General features: G+C 44.0%; 11 non-coding genes across 11 annotated transcripts; 5 read left to right on the top strand and 6 right to left on the bottom strand.

The window, feature by feature from the left end:
• Nucleotides 1-326: 326 nt before the first annotated feature.
• On the bottom strand, nt 327-440 carry LOC133414235 (U5 spliceosomal RNA). Its single transcript, XR_009769966.1, has one exon. It is a non-coding gene; the product is annotated as a U5 spliceosomal RNA (small nuclear RNA).
• Nucleotides 441-1,725: 1,285 nt separating this feature from the next.
• Nucleotides 1,726-1,889, bottom strand: LOC133414360 (U1 spliceosomal RNA). Its single transcript, XR_009770004.1, has one exon. It is a non-coding gene; the product is annotated as a U1 spliceosomal RNA (small nuclear RNA).
• Nucleotides 1,890-2,812: 923 nt separating this feature from the next.
• LOC133414428 (U2 spliceosomal RNA) lies at nt 2,813-3,003 on the bottom strand. The gene has a single exon (XR_009770027.1). It is a non-coding gene; the product is annotated as a U2 spliceosomal RNA (small nuclear RNA).
• Nucleotides 3,004-4,297: 1,294 nt separating this feature from the next.
• LOC133414252 (U5 spliceosomal RNA) lies at nt 4,298-4,411 on the top strand. The gene has a single exon (XR_009769972.1). It is a non-coding gene; the product is annotated as a U5 spliceosomal RNA (small nuclear RNA).
• Nucleotides 4,412-5,040: 629 nt separating this feature from the next.
• Nucleotides 5,041-5,231, bottom strand: LOC133414449 (U2 spliceosomal RNA). The gene has a single exon (XR_009770031.1). It is a non-coding gene; the product is annotated as a U2 spliceosomal RNA (small nuclear RNA).
• Nucleotides 5,232-5,776: 545 nt separating this feature from the next.
• LOC133414382 (U1 spliceosomal RNA) lies at nt 5,777-5,940 on the bottom strand. Its single transcript, XR_009770012.1, has one exon. It is a non-coding gene; the product is annotated as a U1 spliceosomal RNA (small nuclear RNA).
• A 1,753-nt stretch (nt 5,941-7,693) lies between these two features.
• LOC133414379 (U1 spliceosomal RNA) lies at nt 7,694-7,857 on the top strand. The gene has a single exon (XR_009770010.1). It is a non-coding gene; the product is annotated as a U1 spliceosomal RNA (small nuclear RNA).
• Nucleotides 7,858-8,316: 459 nt separating this feature from the next.
• On the top strand, nt 8,317-8,498 carry LOC133414464 (U2 spliceosomal RNA). Its single transcript, XR_009770034.1, has one exon. It is a non-coding gene; the product is annotated as a U2 spliceosomal RNA (small nuclear RNA).
• Nucleotides 8,499-9,174: 676 nt separating this feature from the next.
• On the bottom strand, nt 9,175-9,288 carry LOC133414246 (U5 spliceosomal RNA). The gene has a single exon (XR_009769971.1). It is a non-coding gene; the product is annotated as a U5 spliceosomal RNA (small nuclear RNA).
• A 9,808-nt stretch (nt 9,289-19,096) lies between these two features.
• LOC133414354 (U1 spliceosomal RNA) lies at nt 19,097-19,260 on the top strand. The gene has a single exon (XR_009770002.1). It is a non-coding gene; the product is annotated as a U1 spliceosomal RNA (small nuclear RNA).
• A 914-nt stretch (nt 19,261-20,174) lies between these two features.
• LOC133414420 (U2 spliceosomal RNA) lies at nt 20,175-20,365 on the top strand. Its single transcript, XR_009770025.1, has one exon. It is a non-coding gene; the product is annotated as a U2 spliceosomal RNA (small nuclear RNA).
• Nucleotides 20,366-20,439: the final 74 nt, after the last annotated feature.

Below are 20,439 nucleotides of genomic sequence, written 5' to 3'. Positions count from 1 at the left end.
CGAGGAAAGTTCTTGATGAACACTGCCGCGCCAAGCTTCAAAAGGCAGTGAACGCAGTGGACAATGTTGTGCCGATCAGTGACCTGTGGACATCAATAGCCGCAGAGGCATATTTAACAGTCACATGCGACATCGTCAATGAAAACTGCCAAAAGCTGGCAGACGTGCAGAAACGTGCTCTTCCTGGACAACACGCTAAAGACAATATTTGTACACAATTAAGCAGAATCGCAGAAGAATCGGGTACAGCGGACGAGAATACGTATGAATACCGTATGCGGATGAGACCACGAGTTACGCATTTTGGTTTTTCACAGTGCAAAGACAGCTCCGCTTGCGCAGAGCATCAAAAAATTGAGATAGACTCTTGTTGTTCCTCCCCACGGAAATCTTTAGTAAAAGGCGAAAGATTTATACGATCTGAAGAGAAACAAGAGTGAACTGCTTTAGACACAGCGGAGCGGACTAGGTCATTGGCCGCCATGCCATTTTAACAGACGGTCTTAAATTCAAACAATTGGACTATTTTTTTGAACACTAATAAAAAAAATCCACCTACATTTGCCATACTCCAATATTCTCATCCTGTCACGCAAAAAGACAATGTAAACCCGTATAGACGCTTATTTTCCCCCTTCTTTATCTAGATCGTCAACTGTTTTGACGCACAGCATTGTGGGAATTTGAGTATACAGTCTCCTTCGGAGTGCGTCTACGTCATAGGAACGCAAAGCAATTTATATAGCGCATTTCACACAAGGTAACTCAATGTGCTTTACAGGAGTGAAAGCATTTCAAAACAAAGGAATAAAAAAGCTTATAAACATTTAAAACAAAGAGAAAAAATAAAATACAACTAAAACTAAAACTCTAAAAAGCATGAGAGAGAAAAATATTTTAACTGGACTTAAAAACATGCACACTTGGCATTAGCATTTCATTCATGTATTCAGGACCTAAACCGTTTAGCGATTTATCGACCAGTAAAGAACTTTAAAATCTATTCTACAGCCGACTGGGAGTCAGTGTAAAGACTTTAGAATTGGAGGAATATGCTACTGCTAATATGATCATTATGAAGGCGACACACGCAAGCTCGCTCTAACAGCCCGGCTAACCAACGGGCCTACTTGGTGGCCATATTGGGGAGGTTGACGTTCCCATTGTTAAGCTTTTTCTTCAATAATAATAATAACAATAATAATAACAGATTAAACCTATTGCGCTTTCCACTGATGAGATAACAATAACAATAAGGTGGGTAAACAGGAAGCACAGGTGCTGGTGTCAGCGATGCTGTCCACCGCGGTGGATGCGGAAAATGGATGGCGAGAGCCGAGCTGGCCGTCAGGGGACGCGGAAGATGGTCGCTAGCTGAGGTCGGTGCACGCATGTTCACGAGTCACGACCGAAGCGGGTGTTCGCGAGATAGGTAGTTCATAATTTAGCCTTTTTGTTTTTGTAAATAAATTATCCCCTCGCCTTTCCGGGTTCACGAAACATGACAACAACGAATAGTCATTCGGTGAACGTGAGACTCGGGGATGGCTGATTAACTGAATATGAAAGCACTTGAATGACTGTATGAAAAGCAACTGAACTTGTTTTTGATGAACAGTTTTGAATGATTAAATACACTCAAATGCTCATCACTATCGGTAACACGGTACAATGTCAAATCACCACACAAGTATTGAACACTGTCCTTTTTCGTTAACCAATAATCAGGGGAGAGCGCGAACGCAGTCCCCCACTACCAGAAATTATGCAGTCGAGATTCCCACATTTGGGGAATTCGCAGGGGTCAGCACAGCCGGAGTGCAATGGCTGAGCCTCACCCTGGGTGAACCACCTTCTTGATCATGGTGTCTCCCCTGCCAGGTAAGTATGAGTTGGATTCGGCGCGAGCACGCAAGTCATTCACGCGCACGCTAGGTCAAGCGACGGTGTCATCATGAGCACGTGAACAACCATACACACAACGGGCAAGCCGGAACACACGCGAGATGAAACGCTACTGTGCGCATGAACATGAACAAATATGCTTCCTATTTGAGAATTTCACTTGGAATGGAGACCGTCAATGGATACCCATAATGCACAGCGGCATCGAGAGACGATAAAATAAATTGAAAGTGAGGTCATTCACACCCAGAAACATATAAACCACCTATTCGGGTTTAAGAGAGACCAATGATTTGACTAATTAAAGAAGATCGAATGTAAACATAATTAGTAGTAGTTCTTGACGAAAATAATACATTCGTCTCGTCGAATGTCAAACACTTCAAGTTAGTCGAGACTTCCAGTTCCAACAGTTGGATGCGCATTTCAAAACGCTACTGCCACCTACTGAGAACTATTGCGCATGACAACCTTGGCGACGTTTAAGACAAAACGGATTCATTCTACAGTGGTTAGCCGTTGTCACCCACATGTTGCGACCCACTTTCATATAAATTGAAAACAAATTATTATTTTTAAAAAAACAGCCTTTAAAAACATGGACAGTATATTATATTTTTAAATGCAGTTTCAAATGGTTTGCTGTAGCGCTAAAGTCATATTGCCTGCCATGACGTCCACCAGCCAGACTGAGCTGCTCTGTGTACTTGGTTACAGAGAACAAGGAAATAACATTCCTTGTCACTTTTCTCCGACGCTCCATGTCCGAACTTAATACGCCTCCGTACAATACTGAAGGTCAGAATGCAAGAGTTGAGAATCTCTTTTTTTACCTTCTGTGCTCTGCACCAAACATAGTTGACCTCGTTGGACTGAAGACTCCATCGATATTTTTTTGACAAAGCTGTGGGGGTGCACCGTTCCTGGAGGTACTGCAATACCAGGTCGATGCGTGGAGTGGACGGAGCAAGCCCCTGTTCCATCTCCCAGTTCCAAAAATCAATTTAATATATGGTCCCCGGATAGGGGACGTATCAGATATTAAACTGATAAGAACAGATACTACACTTGATCTTAGCCAAAAGGCCGAGAAGCGATAACACCGTGAGGCCAGAAAACACGACCTCATTCTCCAGCCTACAAGCCAAAGTTACGGTGGCACATATCGACATGCTCATCACAGATGAGTCACATGTGGACACGCCAAACAACAATTAGGAAACGAATGTCAACTGGGTTGTTTTTCAACGTTGATATCGAAATCATGCTGTCAGACGCTCGCTTTCCTTGGTCACGTGGTCCACGTCGATCCAATAGAATGCGGAGATGAACGCATATTCTTCCGCCGTGTATTAAGTCTTCAACAACCGAAGAAATAATGAGCCTGACTCTCCCAAGAATGTCTTTCCTCTGTTACATCCAGGTCATTGACAATCTTCAGTGAGTTTCTCAACTTGAAGAACGTGTACCTTGTCATTTTTGGGCTTATTATTACTGATCTTAAATATCCATCTATCGAGTTACCATACGTGCTTGGTCTTGGCCCACAGAGGACGACGGTTTTCCTGTTCATGTGTGTCTGTCACATCATCTGATGAGTCTCCTGCCTCTTCTTCTGAGCTTTCGCTCTTCTCCAGCATAAGCACGCTCATCTGACTATTCCAGAACTTAATTTTCTTCAATTATTTGGTACAAAAGTTGCCTCGCTTCTGCCTCCTACAATAGTGTCACAATTAAAGAGGTTGAAATAAATACTTGTAACCTTATCGATCGATCATTATTTTATTCAGAGAATACATTCGGCGTGTTTATAACCCCACAAAGAACTGTTTTGGGGCAGAAAATGGAATGTAAACACAGAACTTGAAAGCCATTTAGCTATTAGCTAACACTATCCAATCATCCTCATGTCCGTAACAGTAGACATTTATAAAAGGGCTCGAATTTTTCCCAACAAAAAGTTCAACTGAACTCTGACTCCAAATTATGACTCATAACATGTTCATAAACAAAAAGATATGATTGCCTTTGGTGAAAAAAAACCATTATCTTTCGAATAGTTCACTTTCCATTTCTCTTCTCCTGGCATTTGTGTTTTGCTGCATTCTCCATTTTGTCTCGGGAAGGAAGCACAGCCGCTTCGAAGCCACCGAACACATGAGATCACTGGAAAGGCCAAGATGTCCTCGAAACAGTTGACCATCGAGATAAAGAACAGGAAAACTAAATTGTCTTTTTGCGTTGAAAGAGGAGACTTTTGGAGTATTTCAAATGAAGATGAAGAACTTTTATTTGGACTCAAAAGAAATAGTGGCACTTTTGAGTTGAACACCGTTTGTCAAATGTGTATGGCGGCCAATGACTTAGTCCGCTCCGCTGCGACCGAAGCAGTTCACTCTTGTTTCTCTTCAGATCGTATAAATCTTTCGCCTTTTACTAAAGATTTCCGTGGGGAGGAACAACAAGAGTCTATCTCAATTTTTTGACGCTCTGCGCAAGCGGAGCTTTCTCTTGCTGTGAAAAATCAAATCTGTAACCCCGGATAAAAACCGGTCTCCTTGTTTCACTCGCGATGTCGCGTTTGACACGTTCATGTGGTTACTGTAACGTGTCTTTAAAGGGCTTGCTAGTGAAAGTGGTATACTTTGCATTTCACTGCATAGACTGCGAACGAACGAATCACACGTGGCGAACAGTACATTCAGCTTGCATGTTGCTAATGTTGCAAAGTCGCGACCCACTTTCATATAAGTTGAAAATAATTCATTATTTGGTTGAAAAACAGCCTCTGAAAACGTGTACACGATATTATATTTACATGCTGTTTCAAATGACCTTTCTGTCATACTGCTTGCCATGACGTCCACCAGGCAGGCTGGGCTGCACTGTGTTTGTTTACAGAGGAAACTAGCGGCTAGAGAACAAGGAAGCGACATTTTGTGTCACTTTCTACTGTGCTCCATGCGGGACCTTCATTCGCCCGCCCGCGTACTCTGCCCAAAATCAGACTAAGAAAACGTGCCAATTGTTTCGATTGGTGTCGCTGACGCGTTGAATCGCGAGTGCCTGGTCGACCCAAGTGTTACACGCGACGGAAAACAACCTACACAAGACTTCGTTATTTTAAACCATCGGTGGGGGTGCACCGTTCCTGGAGGTACTGCAATATCAGGTCGATGCGTGGAGTGGACGGAGCAAGCCCCTGTTCCATCTCCCAGTTCCAAAAATCAATTTAATATATGGTCCCCGGATAGGGGACGTATCAGATATTAAACTGATAAGAACAGATACTACACTTGATCTTAGCCAAAAGGCCGAGAAGCGATAACACCGTGAGGCCAGAAAACACGACCTCATTCTCCAGCCTACAAGCCAAAGTTACGGTGGCACATATCGACATGCTCATCACAGATGAGTCACATGTGGACACGCCAAACAACAATTAGGAAACGAATGTCAACTGGGTTGTTTTTCAACGTTGATATCGAAATCATGCTGTCAGACGCTCGCGTTCCTTGGTCACGTGGTCCACGTCGATCCAATAGAATGCGGAGATGGACGCATATTCTTTCGCCGTGTATTAAGTCTTCAACAACCAATGCATCACAAAATACGTGGCCGAAGCTACAGTTGCCTGTGAGTATACACTTGGCCAGCAGGCGGTGCACGTCAAGAAATGGACCATGACTCCAACCAATGACCGAAGCGTTACGATGTTATGAAGCTTCATTCGTCATGACCAACTGCTTCTACGACTCAGGGCAAACGCATGCATGCTGGAAATTGCATCACACTGCAGTACCACAGCGTCATATGACGCGCACTCCAGCTTGTACAATGAGCAACATCTTCATTATTGTCAACCAACGATCAGGGGAGAGCGCGAACGCAGTCCCCCACTACCAGAAATTATGCAGTCGAGATTCCCACATTTGGGGAATTCGCAGGGGTCAGCGAAGCCGGAGTGCAATGGCTGAGCCTCACCCTGGGTGAACCACCTTCTTGATCATGGTGTCTCCCCTGCCAGGTAAGTATGAGTTGGACTCGGCGCGAGCACGCAAGTCATTCACGCGCACGCTAGGTCAAGCGACGGTGTCATCATGAGCACGTGAACAACCATACACACAACGGGCAAGCCGGAACACACGCGAGATGAAACGCTACTGTGCGCATGAACATGAACAAATATGCTTCCTATTTGAGAATTTCACTTGGAATGGAGACCGTCAATGGATACCCATAATGCACAGCGGCATCGAGAGACGGTAAAATAAATTGAAAGTGAGGTCATTCGCACCCAGAAACATATAAACCTCCCATTCAACTGGGTTGTTTTTCAACGTGCACCCTGAAACATATAAACCTCCCATTCAACTGGGTTGTTTTTCAACGTTCATATCGAAAAAAAATCGGTTGTTGTTTTAATGTTGTGGCCACGAGCTGAATAACTGTTTGCTCAACATTTTGAAATGAACACACATTTTGAAATCAATAGCTCTCACTCGCTCCAATACTTCCTGTTTCCTGCTTTGGGAACTGACATTAGGACTCCAGCGCCATCGTCGCAGAGGAGGCGAATTACACAACACCCCTTCCACTAATTTGGTTACAAAACGTTGCTGTTCCTCATGTCGTAAGCGTTAATAATCGAATAAAAACATGCCAGAAACGTCAAAATCCTTGAATATTTTCCATTAAACGTTTCAACGTATACCCCAAAACAGTAAGCATGCCCCGCCCAAGAAGTAATGCAAAAAACGATTGCGTGAAAGCAAAACTAACCACTCGTTAATACTTAACTATAATCAGCCATTATTACTTGACAACACACAACAATAGAAAAAGAAAATCCATATTCGTAAACAAATTCAGTTTGGTTGTCATACTGAAGTATAATAATCTTAAGGAAATGTATGGTCACGAGTAGGCCCCATGTTTCTCAATTCGCTTACCTGTTGATGTGAAGTGACATTATATCCAATTTAGCTTCCTTAAAATCTTCAGTGACCCTAACCCTTCAAAGTGACAAGGAATGTCCTTGTTCTCTGTAACCAAATACACAGAGCAGCTCAGTCTGGCTGGTGGACGTCATGGCAGGCAAAATGACTTTAGCGCTACAGCAAACCCATTTGAAACTGCATTTAAAAATATAATATACTGTCCATGTTTTTAGAGGCTGTTTTTTTAAAAATATTAATTTGCTTTCAATTTATTTGAAAGTGGGTCGCAACATTGGAACATGTGGGTGACAACAGCTAACCACTGTAGAATGAATCCGTTTTGTCTTAAACGTCGCCAAGGTTGTCATGCGCAATAGTTCTCAGTAGGTGGCAGTAGCGTTTTGAAATGCGCATCCAACTGTTGGAACTGGAAGTCTCGACTAACTTGAAGTGTTTGACATTCGACGAGACGAATTATATTATTTTCGTCAAGAACTACTACTAATTATGTTTACATTCGATCTTCTTTTATTAGTCCAATCATTGGTCTCTCTTGAACCCGAATGGGAGGTTTATATGTTTCTGGGTGTGAATTACCTCACTTTCAATTTATTTTATCGTCTCTCGATGCCGCTGTGCATTATGGGTATCCTTTGACGGTCTCCATTTCAAGTGAAATTCTCAAATAGGAAGCATATTTGTTCATGTATTAGCACACAGTAGCGTTTCATCTCGCGTGTGTTCCGGCTTGCCCGTTGTGTGTATGGTTGTTCACGTGCTCATGATGACACCGTCGCTTGACCTAGCGTGCGCGTGAATGACTTGCGTGCTCGCGCCGAGTCCAACTCATACTTACCTGGCAGGGGAGACACCATGATCAAGAAGGTGGTTCACCCAGGGTGAGGCTCAGCCATTGCACTCCGGCTTCGCTGACCCCTGCGAATTCCCCAAATGTGGGAATCTCGACTGCATAATTTCTGGTAGTGGGGGACTGCGTTCGCGCTCTCCCCTGATCATTGGTTAACAACAATAATGAAGATGTTGCTCATTGTTCAAGCTGGAGTGCGCGTCATATGACGCTGTGGTACTGCAGTGTGATGCAATTTCCAGCATGCATGCGTTTGCCCTGAGTCGTAGAAGCAGTTGGTCTTGACGAATGAAGCTTCATAACATCGTAGCGCTTCGGTCATTGGTTGGAGTCATGGTCCATTTCTTGACGTGCACCGCCTGCTGGCCATGTGTATAATCACAGGCAACTGTATCTCCGGCCACGTATTTTGTGATGCATTGGTTGTTGAAGACTTAATACACGGCGAAAAAATATGCGTCCATCTCCGCATTCTATTGGATCGACGTGGACCACGTGACCAAGGAACGCGAGCGTCTGACAGCATGATTTCGATATCAACGTTGAAAAACAACCCAGTTGACATTCGTTTCCTAATTGTTGTTTGGCGTGTCCACATGTGACTCATCTGTGACTCATCATCAAGTGTAGTATCTGTTCTTATCAGTTTAATATCTGATACGTCCCCTATCCGGGGACCATATATTAAATTGATTTTTGGAACTGGGAGATGGAACAGGGGCTTGCTCCGTCCACTCCACGCATCGACCTGGTATTGCAGTACCTCCAGGAACGGTGCACCCCCACCGATGGTTTAAAATAACGAAGTCTTGTGTAGGTTGTTTTCCGTCGCGTGTAACACTTGGGTCGACCAGGCACTCGCGATTCAACGCGTCAGCGACACCAATCGAAACAATTGGCATGTTTTCTTAGTCTGATTTTGGGCAGAGTACGCGGGCGGGCGAATGAAGGTCCCGCATGGAGCACTAGTAGAAAGTGACACAAAATGTCGCTTCCTTGTTCTCTAGCCGCTAGTTTCCTCTGTAAACAAATACAGTGCAGCCCAGCCTGCCTGGTGGACGTCATGGCAAGCAGTATGACAGAAAAGTCATTTGAAACAGCATGTAAATATAATATCGTGTACACGTTTTCAGAGGCTGTTTTTCAACCAAATAATGAATTCTTTTCAACTTATATGAAAGTGGGTCGCGACTTTGCAACATTAGCAACATGCAAGCTGAATGTACTGTTAGCCACGTGTGATTCGTTCGTTCGCAGTCTGCCAAGGCGGTGACGTACTAGACGTATGCAGTGAAATGCACTCGGGCGGAAGTTCACTGCGAAGTATACCACTTTCACTAGCAAGCCCTTTAAAGACACGTTACAGTAACCACATGAACGTGTCAAACGCGACATCGCGAGTGAAACAAGGAGACCGGTTTTTATCCGGGGTTCCAGATTTGATTTTTCACAGCAAGAGAAAGCTCCGCTTGCGCAGAGCGTCAAAAAATTGAGATAGACTCTTGTTGTTCCTCCCCACGGAAATCTTTAGTAAAAGGCGAAAGATTTATACGATCTGAAGAGAAACAAGAGTGAACTGCTTCGGTCGCAGCGGAGCGGACTAAGTCATTGGCCGCCATACACATTTGACAAACGGTGTTCAACTCAAAAGTGCCACTATTTCTTTTGAGTCCAAATAAAAGTTCTTCATCTTCATTTGAAATACTCCAAAAGTCTCCTCTTTCAACTGAAGGAACCTGTGTTTTAAAATCCCCTAATTTCCGTGGTTCCAAGCGTGTTCGTTTTCGTGAAAGAACGTCGTTCACAACAATGTATAAAAAGAAAAAAAATCTGTCCTAGGGGATCGGCCCCCGAGACATCTATACCCGAGGTCAACAGTACGGGATGTCTGTCCCCCGGGGTAACCGAGTGCATACTACCTCTTTCCAATTTGATCCTGTCCTTCCACCGCCAATTTCTATTCTTCGTCGGCTCCCGGTATCTCGGTTTCGAGTGGACGATCACCTGCTTGCAACTGTAACACAAATCCACCTGCTGGTTCGCTTTGAACCTACGGTTCACCGGATACCGGCCAGCTCCGCATGTCCTGTACTCAAAGCGCACAAGTAAATATCGTATCCCGCCGGGTCGCCCCAGCGTGCACAATTTACCACCTTCCCCAATTCAAATTGGTGTACCGTCTTTTCCCCCAATGTGTAATTCTAGGGCCCCTGTTGGCTTCACGGCCCTCTTTGTTACTCGTTCTCCTTGTATTGAAGGCATTCCAAAATAGATTCCTGTAACTATAATCAGGGAGATCACCAGAGTCATGATTATAACCTTTGACCAGACATACAAGATGTACATATTTCCCCCTATGTTAAATGACTAATTTAACACCAAAACACAGTATCCGCACACAACCCCATACACAAATCGGCAGGTCGTCTCCTTCCGTCGGAGAGGCCCCTGACCAGACCCGCAAACATTAAATTAATCACTACTCTGCAAACGATACCCGTGCCAATTGACTACATAATTCCTGTATACATACTCCAGAGAAGGGACAAGTCGGCAATTGTCACCCAACATTGATATTATTCCCCAACCAATTGTTAATTTGTCTCACAAAAGTGTAAATGTCATTAAACCAAGAATCACATAAAATCAGCGTTAAGTCAGCACACCAACATCCTGCAATACAAAAATAACACTATCAAGCTCCATCCTCCTGGGCGTCCTGTAAAATAATGTTATTTCAACAAATCAGTCATTCAACAGTCTGTAGACCGCATTCTCTCGTCAGTCACCCGGTCCTTTGGTAACTAAAGGTCTTTAGTCTCTTTCCCGTGATCACATCCTTCACTACTCCTGTCAGCCAGCTCAGTAGTGCTCCATTTCTGCTTTTAATTAAGATGACACAAACACTAAACGCAAAACAAAAACAATTAACATGACACGACAAGCGAGACTTCACAGACAATAACATTAACCTGGACCCAGGAGCGAATGTCCTCTCACATACACCACACAGACAAAACTGAACACAGCACACTTATTGGTTGAACCATAACACCTAAACCACTACAGACCAGGCTTCTATCCATATCATTAATTAAACGATCCTATTGTAAATCTCCCTGGCCTTTGCAATAACATAAACCCGTAAAACTCACACACGCCTGTCATAAAGCTGCCCCCATCCCCCAGCTGAGGACGCCTGTGTCCTGTCATAAACCATTTGGTGCACCCTCACTTCAAGTGCTCTTTTAAGCACTCATCCATTTTCTGAGCCGCTTCTCCTCACGCGGGTCGCGGGCGTGCCGGAGCCCATCCCAGCTGTCATCGGGCAGGAGGCGGGGTACGCCCTGAACTGGTTGCTAGCCAATCGCAGGGCACATACAAACAAACAACCATTCGCACTCACATTCACACTTACGTGCAATTTAGAGTCTCCAATTAATCTACCATGCATGTTATTGGGATGTGGGAGGAAACCGGCGAAAAGCCACGCAGGCACTGGGAGAACATGAAAACTCCACATAGGCGGGGCCGCTGATTGAACCCCAGTCCTCAGAACTGTGAGGCTGACGCTCTAACCAGTCGTACACCGTGCCGCCGCTCTCTAAGCAATATATCAAATCCCATTCACCAGCTCAGATAGCAACTTGGACGTCATTTATTCAAACTCCGAAGCGTTTTCTTACACCAAAAACCTCCCGTACTGTTTTCAGGCTTTTATCCCAGGCACGCAGAGGCGCTCTGGTCCGCTCTGCTGACCCGGAAATAGAAAGTCAAGATGCTACTCTGGCTTGATCCCATCCGCCGGGTACACGCCTAAATTTATTTAATTTATCTTCCAGAATATCATATGCATACCTATTTATACATACAATATGTATGCCTTATTTATTTAGTTAATAAATATAATGGGTACCCTTTGAAGCACTTTATAACATTTTACATATATAGTCATATAATTTCATTCATCAAAGTTCTAAGGTTTACTTTATATTGTGTACACAATTTATAAAACATATCGCACCGAATATTTATACCATTCACACTTAGTCCACGTTTTTTTTTTACAATAGAGGCCTGCGCAGGACATGTTTGGGACAAGTAGAATCACTTGTCCGATCTGATGACTCGTGGAAACTCATACGTCGAAATATAATGGTTAACCCGCGCTTTGTCGACAGACGGCACGTTTTCTTTTGCACAAGGATAGCCTTTGGGCCATCCGGAAAAAGTGCCGACAATTATTAATAAGTACCTTATGCTTTGGACTGGGACCACCATTGTCGGTTCGGTCCATTACCACCACATAAATTCGGGCCTTGGCCCATCTCAGTGTGTCAATTCCCTCTTCGTTGTAGGGCGAACACTGAAATCTTTACATATATCACAAAAAAAACACAAAAATCTTTTACCTTACACAGAAGATCAGGGTGCCACCAAAAGCGCAGCTTGTTCAGCATTGACACATAACTTTCCTGTAGGTAACATCAGTCTCCTAGGTTCTCCTTGTCATCATACAAACCACAGCTTCTCCTTGTCATCATACTCAGCACCTGTCTCTTGCCACTTACGCTTGTCTTCCTTTGGCGCCTCCTCCTTCATCATCCTTTCGATAGCCTGCTATTTCTTTCGCCGCCGCATCCGCTGCGCCATTCCCCCGGGCTACCAGAGTGCCCGCTTTCGCCTGTCCTGGACACTTGACCACAGCCACCTCCACCGGCCTATCAATAGCCTCACTCAGTCGTTGAATCAGCTCTGCGTGGGCCACTTGGTCACCAGTGGTCGTAACAAAACCCTGTCGCCTCCATGCAGCCAGATCAACAAACAAACATCCTACCACATACGCCGAATCAGAATAAATTGTAACACACTGACCTTCAGATAACTCTAGTGCCCTGCACATGGCCAGCAGTTCCGCAGCTTGAGCGGAGGGTTTCATAACATCATTTATGGACCAAAGCGTTGGGATTTCAGAATTTGGGTTTCAGTGATATCTTCTATGGCCTCTTGCTTACAAAGATACTACGGCACGTTAACAAAAGCAGTTGGGTTTACCTCGAATGTTACCGGAGTCACGGATGTACACAGACCCCTCGGACCACAGCGAGTCCGGCAGCGAGCTCCACAGCTGTGCGGCGTCCTCATGGTCCGAGAGTTCTCTGCCAGGGAATCGCGCGAAAGTCACATGCTCCAACACCCCTCCGTCCACCATGGTACCTTGAATACAAAAACATTCAGTACTAGGAGAGTACAACACATTGGGTATTTGATCTTGTTGCCAATCATTTGCCAAATGGCATTTTCTCACCCTGGGTCCCAGTTCTCTGGCTTCATGACCTAATGCTAGTGCAAGTAATATGTGTGGAAAAGATGTCAAGTTCATCATAAACCACTCACTCTGCTCTGGTGCCAAGGTGGACGCAGCCGCCACACCTTGTTTCCCTATGTAAATTCCTGTACTATTGAGCCTCCAATTTTCTTCCTGTATTGACTCGAAAGCTTCCCTATAAACCAAATCGTCATTTTTATCATAAAACAGTGTGAGATGGAGAGGGTCACTTGGAGGACAATAGGGGGCAAGAGAGTCGATCCAGGGCTTCCACCGCAGGAAGGCCGAGTAAACTCCGCCTCCCTCCTTTGTTTCAGGTTTTATTCGGGCCCAATATATGTCAGCAGTTGCTTCCGGAAGTTCATGTTGTATCATGTTCCATCCGGAGGACAACTTCTGTCCACAGTTCACCATGGTCCCATCGGGGAACCGTATCGTCAGTCCATCCGGGCTACAAAGGATGGTAGCCCTGGTCTTGATAAGCAGATCTCTGCCCATCAGGTTCACTGGAGCCCTTTTTTCATGAGGACAAACTGATGTTCATGTGTCTGTCCAGCAATTTCAGTCTTTAATGGTGTCGTAATCGGCAGATTCATGGGCACCCCTGCACAGCTCATTCAGGTGGTTGTCTTCCCTTAGCCGGGTTCAGAGGCTCCGTCTTTCCTCCGTCCCCTGGCTGCAGGCTCATTGGGCATTCGGACCAGTCCTCATCGCAGTAGTACTGGCGAGATGGCTCTTGTTGCTGTGGAGCCTTCTGCGGACGCTGTTGCCGGGCCGCGCCCAACTCTCCCTCGTGAAGCTTTGTAGCCTCCTCTTTGAGGTGTGGCCTCTCCGGGTTCCACTCAATTGAAGCACGCTTGGTCCGTTGGAGGTCGGCAAGGGCTTCCCCTGCCTCCGTTGGTGTACTCTGTCACGACTCCCGCCTCGTCTCCTCGTTGACCCCTGCGCCATCCACATCTGTTTCTCTGCTTCCATTTTAATTTATTTATTTATTATTATTTTTTTTATGGCCACTTTACGGGCCTGGGCCAATTGTAACTTCAAAAGTTGTTCCTGCATGTCCTTTACCTCATCTGATGATTTGTGTTTTCTGTTGACAAAAAGTTACAAATGGTGTGACATATGACAGTTCAAGAAGCTATCTCCCCCTTTCATGAGGTCAGGGTCTTTAAAAAGTTCAGTCCTAACTTCAACCGGCAAGGTGTCAAGTAAAGCTATTCAATAAATAACATTTGCCTCCCTTAAACGGGAGGGATGTGACCCGGTCTCATCTGTCCAAATACTTATACAATTTTCGAAGTGAGAACTGGGATCCATGAGAGGTTTGACGTCCAGAGGCTTCGGCACCGTTGGGGAAGAGGACGGGAACATGTCGCGGATGACTGCAAACACTATAGGAGCAAAAGGGGCAAAGGGGCAAATTTCAGGTTCGACATTATTCAGACCCGACCGTGTCAAAATATCATCCGATTGGTGAACCGAAATGCAACAGGCGCGTATCAGTCTCACGATGTCACCACACGCCAGGCTCATGCCGTCCGTCAAACTTTTCAGCCCCTGGATCCAAATTACACCAACAGCAGCCAGTCCGGGAAGCCGCTTCTGTAAAAACTCAACATTTTTTAAAGACAATTTGTATATTTACCCACCTCTTTGAATGCGGTGACGTCACTGGGGCCGTTTTCGGAAAGGTCCGTAAATTGTATTTAGCGGGGGAATTTGTCGCTCTTTTTTTCTGAACAGCTGTTACAGCTGCCATGGCAGGGCACACCAGACAAATCTCATAATTTTTTCTTCTCAATTTTTCACTCTTCTATTTTCTTATTCAACCTTCAATTCTCTCTCCACCCTGCAGCAGCCAACTTTCCCTTCATCTTTTTCCTTTCAGAATAACCTCTCTGTGCCGTTAAACAACTTACATTCCTTTTTCTTTTCCACACACTTCTTAATCCTGTTGGTTTCTTGTTCTGCCTTTCTCTTTCAATCCACAAATCCGACACATATCCCATTCATTACCTCGACACTCGACTGTCCAATTCACAACCCCGAGTTTTGGTGGCACACTCATCTTATTCTAAATCGGTTTTTGGGGGTCCCAAAATCCCCAACGTCTACCGAAACGTTACAATTTGAAACCGCGTCCGATTTCAAGTCAGTCTACGACGGGACAAGTAGGTACCTTGTTACCCTACTTCCAGGATTTTCTCTGATCCTGGTCTGTCAGGTCCCTTGTTACCCTGACGTCAGGTCCTCCGTTACCCTGACTTTAATTATGCAATTTTAACAACACACCGTCTTATTAACTATAGACAACAAAACAACTGTACCACAAGTCTCGCAAATTTCGTAATTTCCAATGCGCAGAATTCGTGATATACTCAAACAGGCTTCCGCTCACCTTTTTTATTTCGGTGCACCGGGGAGATTTGCAGTCCAACTGAATTCCTGTCCGCTTCTCTGTCTTTGTATCTATTGTTCCTTCAGGATCACGTCAGGGTCACCATTTGAAGGAACCTGTGTTTTAAAATCCCCTAATTTCCGTGGTTCCAAGCGTGTTCGTTTTCGTGAACGAACGTCGTTCACAACAATGTATAAAAAGCAACCAATTTATTCCTGACAGAGGAGTCTATACATTTTGCAGAGCTCTGGCTTCGTAACTACCCTAACTTATTCTTAGCAGATACAGTAGTAGAACCAAACTATCTGACTCTCCCCCAGACTTATACAATGTTTCAAACAGGCCGGTGTGGAATCGCTGTCGTGTGATTGGTCCGTAATGTTAGATATATTGTAGAAGTTATCATTTATTTGCTTAGCTTGCATTAGTATATACCAATTTGTCACATGTCATGTGACACAGCATGGCTCAATATAGCAGCCCATTTGAATAGTTTTTTTTTTTTTTTTTTTCTCTTTGCTAATGTCAATTTCATTTTGTAGTTTTGCACTTTGAATTGCGTTCTTGTTGTGGAACCCTCTTACTGGCTATCAGTATAGATTGTACCATCTTTATTTATTTTTAGTTTGCATGCCTCGGTTAATGCTACTAATTCAGCAGTTTGTTCGGCCAATCATGCTGCGTGCCTTCATCAGGTAAGGGTGTTAGCGTGGCTGGATTTAAGGTTGTGCATCGCTCAACAGTCAAATGTGGTTGTGACAGCAAGATGGCCATGCAAGATAAATATTTTGCAGGTGTTAAAAACGCCATATTGGTTTGCAATAGGAGAGCAGACACTGTATGTGGGTAACACAATCGTGGAACTGCTCTCTACTGCCTTTGAAGCTGCCACAACTGCTCTGACACAATGCAGTAATGCACACGTCACGTTGTCCAATTTAGTCAAAAAATAAGCCCATTTTTCTTAGTATATCACCGTATTGTTGTGTAAGTACGGAGCTCATGTCATAGCTTTTACAATCTACAATTTGAATGAATGTTTTATCATTAAATTTGGAAGGCCAAGCGCAGCCCTGGACACCAAATGTTGTTTAATGTCACAGAAGGTCTTTTCCGCCTCTGTATTCCATAGAACAGGTGATGTCATTTTAAGGTTTGCTTCATACATACATTTTGACAATGGTGCAATCATTTCTGCATAGTTTTGAATCCATGCTCTCCCTTAATTTGTCAGACCTAAAAATGACATCATATGTTTCTTTGTTTGTGGTTGAGGGTTTTTTCAAACTGTAGCTTTTCTGTCTTCTAATATAGTCCTTCCTCCTACACTTAGATTATGTACCAGATATTTGACTTGTTTTTTTACACCATTGCAATTTATTCTTGTTAACTTTATGTCCCTCCTCTGCTAGATGACACAGTAAGGCTAATGAATCTTTGCATGTCGCGCCCTCCTGGGGGAGTGAATTTAGACATGCTTGTTATTATTACTTGTGAATAAATGGTTGGACTTTCACAGTAACCTTGTGGTAATCTAGTAAATATATATTTTCTCCCTCAAATTTAAATGCAAACCAAATTTGACTGTTCTTTTCTATTGGTATAGAAACGAAAGCATTGCTTATGTCAATATTTCTTCATCAATTTCAGTGAGGATCATTTGGTCCAATCATACAGGATGCATGCGTCTCCCTTCATCAGCCTGCGTTGTCCGAAACATCGCATTCCTGATTAGACCAGTTGACGCACTGTATTCCAGTTTGTTTTCTATTTGTCGCCAATCATTTGTCTCCTATCCTTGTTTCAGTAATGTTCCCACATGTTTCCATTGTGACCCATAATCTTTGCACAATGAAATACGTGGGACACTTGTATTTTTATGCAGTTCCTTTAATTTGTCCAGTAAAATAATTCCTGCCGCGACTTTTGCTTCATTGTCTGAGTACAGATAATCTTCAGTAATTTTATCAGGTGTCGCATGTCGTAACTTGTTTTCATATACTGGGTCTTGCATTGGCGTGTTTTTGTACCACAGTGTTATATGCAGCTCATCATTGTTTTTTTTTTTTTTTTATCTTCTATTTGTGTGATAAGCTGCAAGGCTGCAGACAACAGACTCTCTCCCATGTTTAACGGTGGTTTGTCTGGGATATCGATTGTATAATAGAATGTACTCTCTCTGTTTTCTAGTGTCATATAGAGGTTGTCTCTTTTTAATTCATGTTTTCGTTTCACTACAATATTTTTATTTGAAGATGGAATGAGTATAAGTCCTAGTTGGAATAAGCCATCTCTTCCCAACAAATTCACAGGGCACTCCGGGACTTTGAAAATTGGCATTTTACAAGTTCTCCCCTGAGGGCGAACTCTCTCTAATCCACACAGGCTCAAGTTCAAGTTCCATGGCAAAAGTAATTTGCGTATTTGCAGATTTAACTATGGCCTTATGTCCCGATAGTTTGGAACCTGGGATCTTTTCCCTACATGCTTTTGTATCGCAAGGAAATTTCATTTCTTTCCCATTTATTGACAAGGTTATTTCAGGTTTTTTTTTTTGTGTGTCCAAACTCAGAATGTCCTGTAAATTGAAATCCACTTCCTCATTCTCTGTAATAATTAAACAAGAGGATTTGTTGAGTTGGGAATCAGGTTGGCTTAGTCATGCGGTTGTTTGTCCGTATTCTCTGTTATTTTTCTTAGGGCAGTTACGTGCGATGTGGCCTTTATCTCCACAGCACCAACAGATGGTATTATCATAATATTTTCGACCATATCTTACCATCCCACGGCCTCTGCCGCGTCCTCTAAAATTGTCTCTCTTTTTGCCTTGATAGTAAATTTCTGCTCCTCCGTTGAGGAAGACATCTACATTATTATTTTTTTTTTTCTTCTGTCTTAACACTCTTTCTGCACGGAGGGCATGATTAACATATTCCTCCAGAGAGCCAGTTGCTAGGTTTATCCAATGTTTATCGACCCATTTGTTAATGTGCTCTCTCGAGTTCGCATGTAAAGCATTTTTCAACTGTTGTTGATAAGGGCCCTGAGGATTTGCATCCTCAGTCAATCCGCTGTTTGCTTTAAAACAAGCGGTCATTCTAACCCTGTATTCTTCAAATAGTTCATCGTCTTTTTGTTTTATCCTTGCAATTTCCGTGTAATTCGCCCTTTTGCGGAACCTGGTTGTGGTTCTTTCTATCAAGGCTCTAACTCGATGGTGTAATTCTCTGTCATCATGTGGCATTATAACACCGTGATGTTTTGGATCCTAATCTCCCCGGCAAAGATGCCAATCAGGCCCCAGTATATGAAAACAAGTTACGAAAAATTGAGAAATTGGTCCTTCGAGCCGGATGTCAACACACCCGAGGATTCCACACTACTGTGCGCATGAACATGAACAAATATGCTTCCTATTTGAGAATTTCACTTGGAATGGAGACCGTCAATGGATACCCATAATGCACAGCGGCATCGAGAGACGATAAAATAAATTGAAAGTGGGGTCATTCGCACCCAGAAACACAGTAGCGTTTCATCTCGCGTGTGTTCCGGCTTGCCCGTTGTGTGTATGGTTGTTCACGTGCTCATATTGACACCGTCGCTTGACCTAGCGTGCGCGTGAATGACTTGCGTGCTCGCGCCGAGTCCAACTCATACTTACCTGGCAGGGGAGACACCATGATCAAGAAGGTGGTTCACCCAGGGTGAGGCTCAGCCATTGCACTCCGGCTGTGCTGACCCCTGCGAATTCCCCAAATGTGGGAATCTCGACTGCATAATTTCTGGTAGTGGGGGACTGCGTTCGCGCTCTCCCCTGATTATTGGTTAACAACAATAATGAAGATGTTGCTCATTGTACAAGCTGGAGTGCGCGTCATATGACGCTGTGGTACTGCAGTGTGATGCAATTTCCAGCATGCATGCGTTTGCCCTGAGTCGTAGAAGCAGTTGGTCATGACGAATGAAGCTTCAATAACATCGTAACGCTTCGGTCATTGGTTGGAGTCGTGGTCCATTTCTTGACGTGCACCGCCTGCTGGCCATGTGTATAATCACAGGCAACTGTATCTCCGGCCACGTATTTTGTGATGCATTGCAATATGGCGTTTGTTGTGGCTCTGGGAAATTACTTCTGAATGACAAAAAATATTTGATCAAATATTTGAATTGAACTACTTCACTAAATTAAGCTTTTGACACTATTATAATTTATTGAGCTGTGCCACGATGGCAGCTTGTGTAATGTGTTTGTCAACTTTGGACAATGGCATACCATAAACCCACTTTTTCATGGAGCTGCTCGACAGGGTCTATATTGCTGTGTCGAAGTAGGAAGTAGTTGAGCGAGGCAGGGCCATTGATGGTTTTTCGTCAAAATGTTGAGCAAACAGCTATTCAGCTCGTGGCCACAACGTTATACCAGCGACCGATCGTTATGACAAATAACTCATTATTTCTTCGGTTGTTGAAGACTTAAGACACGGCGGAAGAATATGCGTCCATCTCCGCATTCTATTGGATCGACGTGGACCACGTGACCAAGGAACGCGAGCGTCTGACAGCATGATTTCGATATCAACGTTGAAAAACAACCCAGTTGACATTCGTTTCCTAATTGTTGTTTGGCGTGTCCACATGTGACTCATCTGTGATGAGCATGTCGATATGTGCCACCGTAACTTTGGCTTGTAGGCTGGAGAATGAGGTCGTGTTTTCTGGCCTCACGGTGTTATCGCTTCTCGGCCTTTTGGCTAAGATCAAGTGTAGTATCTGTTCTTATCAGTTTAATATCTGATACGTCCCCTATCCGGGGACCATATATTAAATTGATTTTTGGAACTGGGAGATGGAACAGGGGCTTGCTCCGTCCACTCCACGCATCGACCTGGTATTGCAGTACCTCCAGGAACGGTGCACCCCCACAGCTTTGTCAAAAAAAGTCTTCAGTCCAACGAGGTGAACTATGTTTGGTGCAGAGCACAGAAGGTAAAAAAAG

This window comes from Phycodurus eques, chromosome 1 (genome assembly GCF_024500275.1).
Source record: "Phycodurus eques isolate BA_2022a chromosome 1, UOR_Pequ_1.1, whole genome shotgun sequence".
In the NCBI taxonomy this organism is placed as follows: Eukaryota; Metazoa; Chordata; class Actinopteri; order Syngnathiformes; family Syngnathidae; genus Phycodurus; species Phycodurus eques.
Note: the sequence above shows the minus strand (reverse complement) of the source record. Positions and strands in the feature narration are given on the sequence as shown.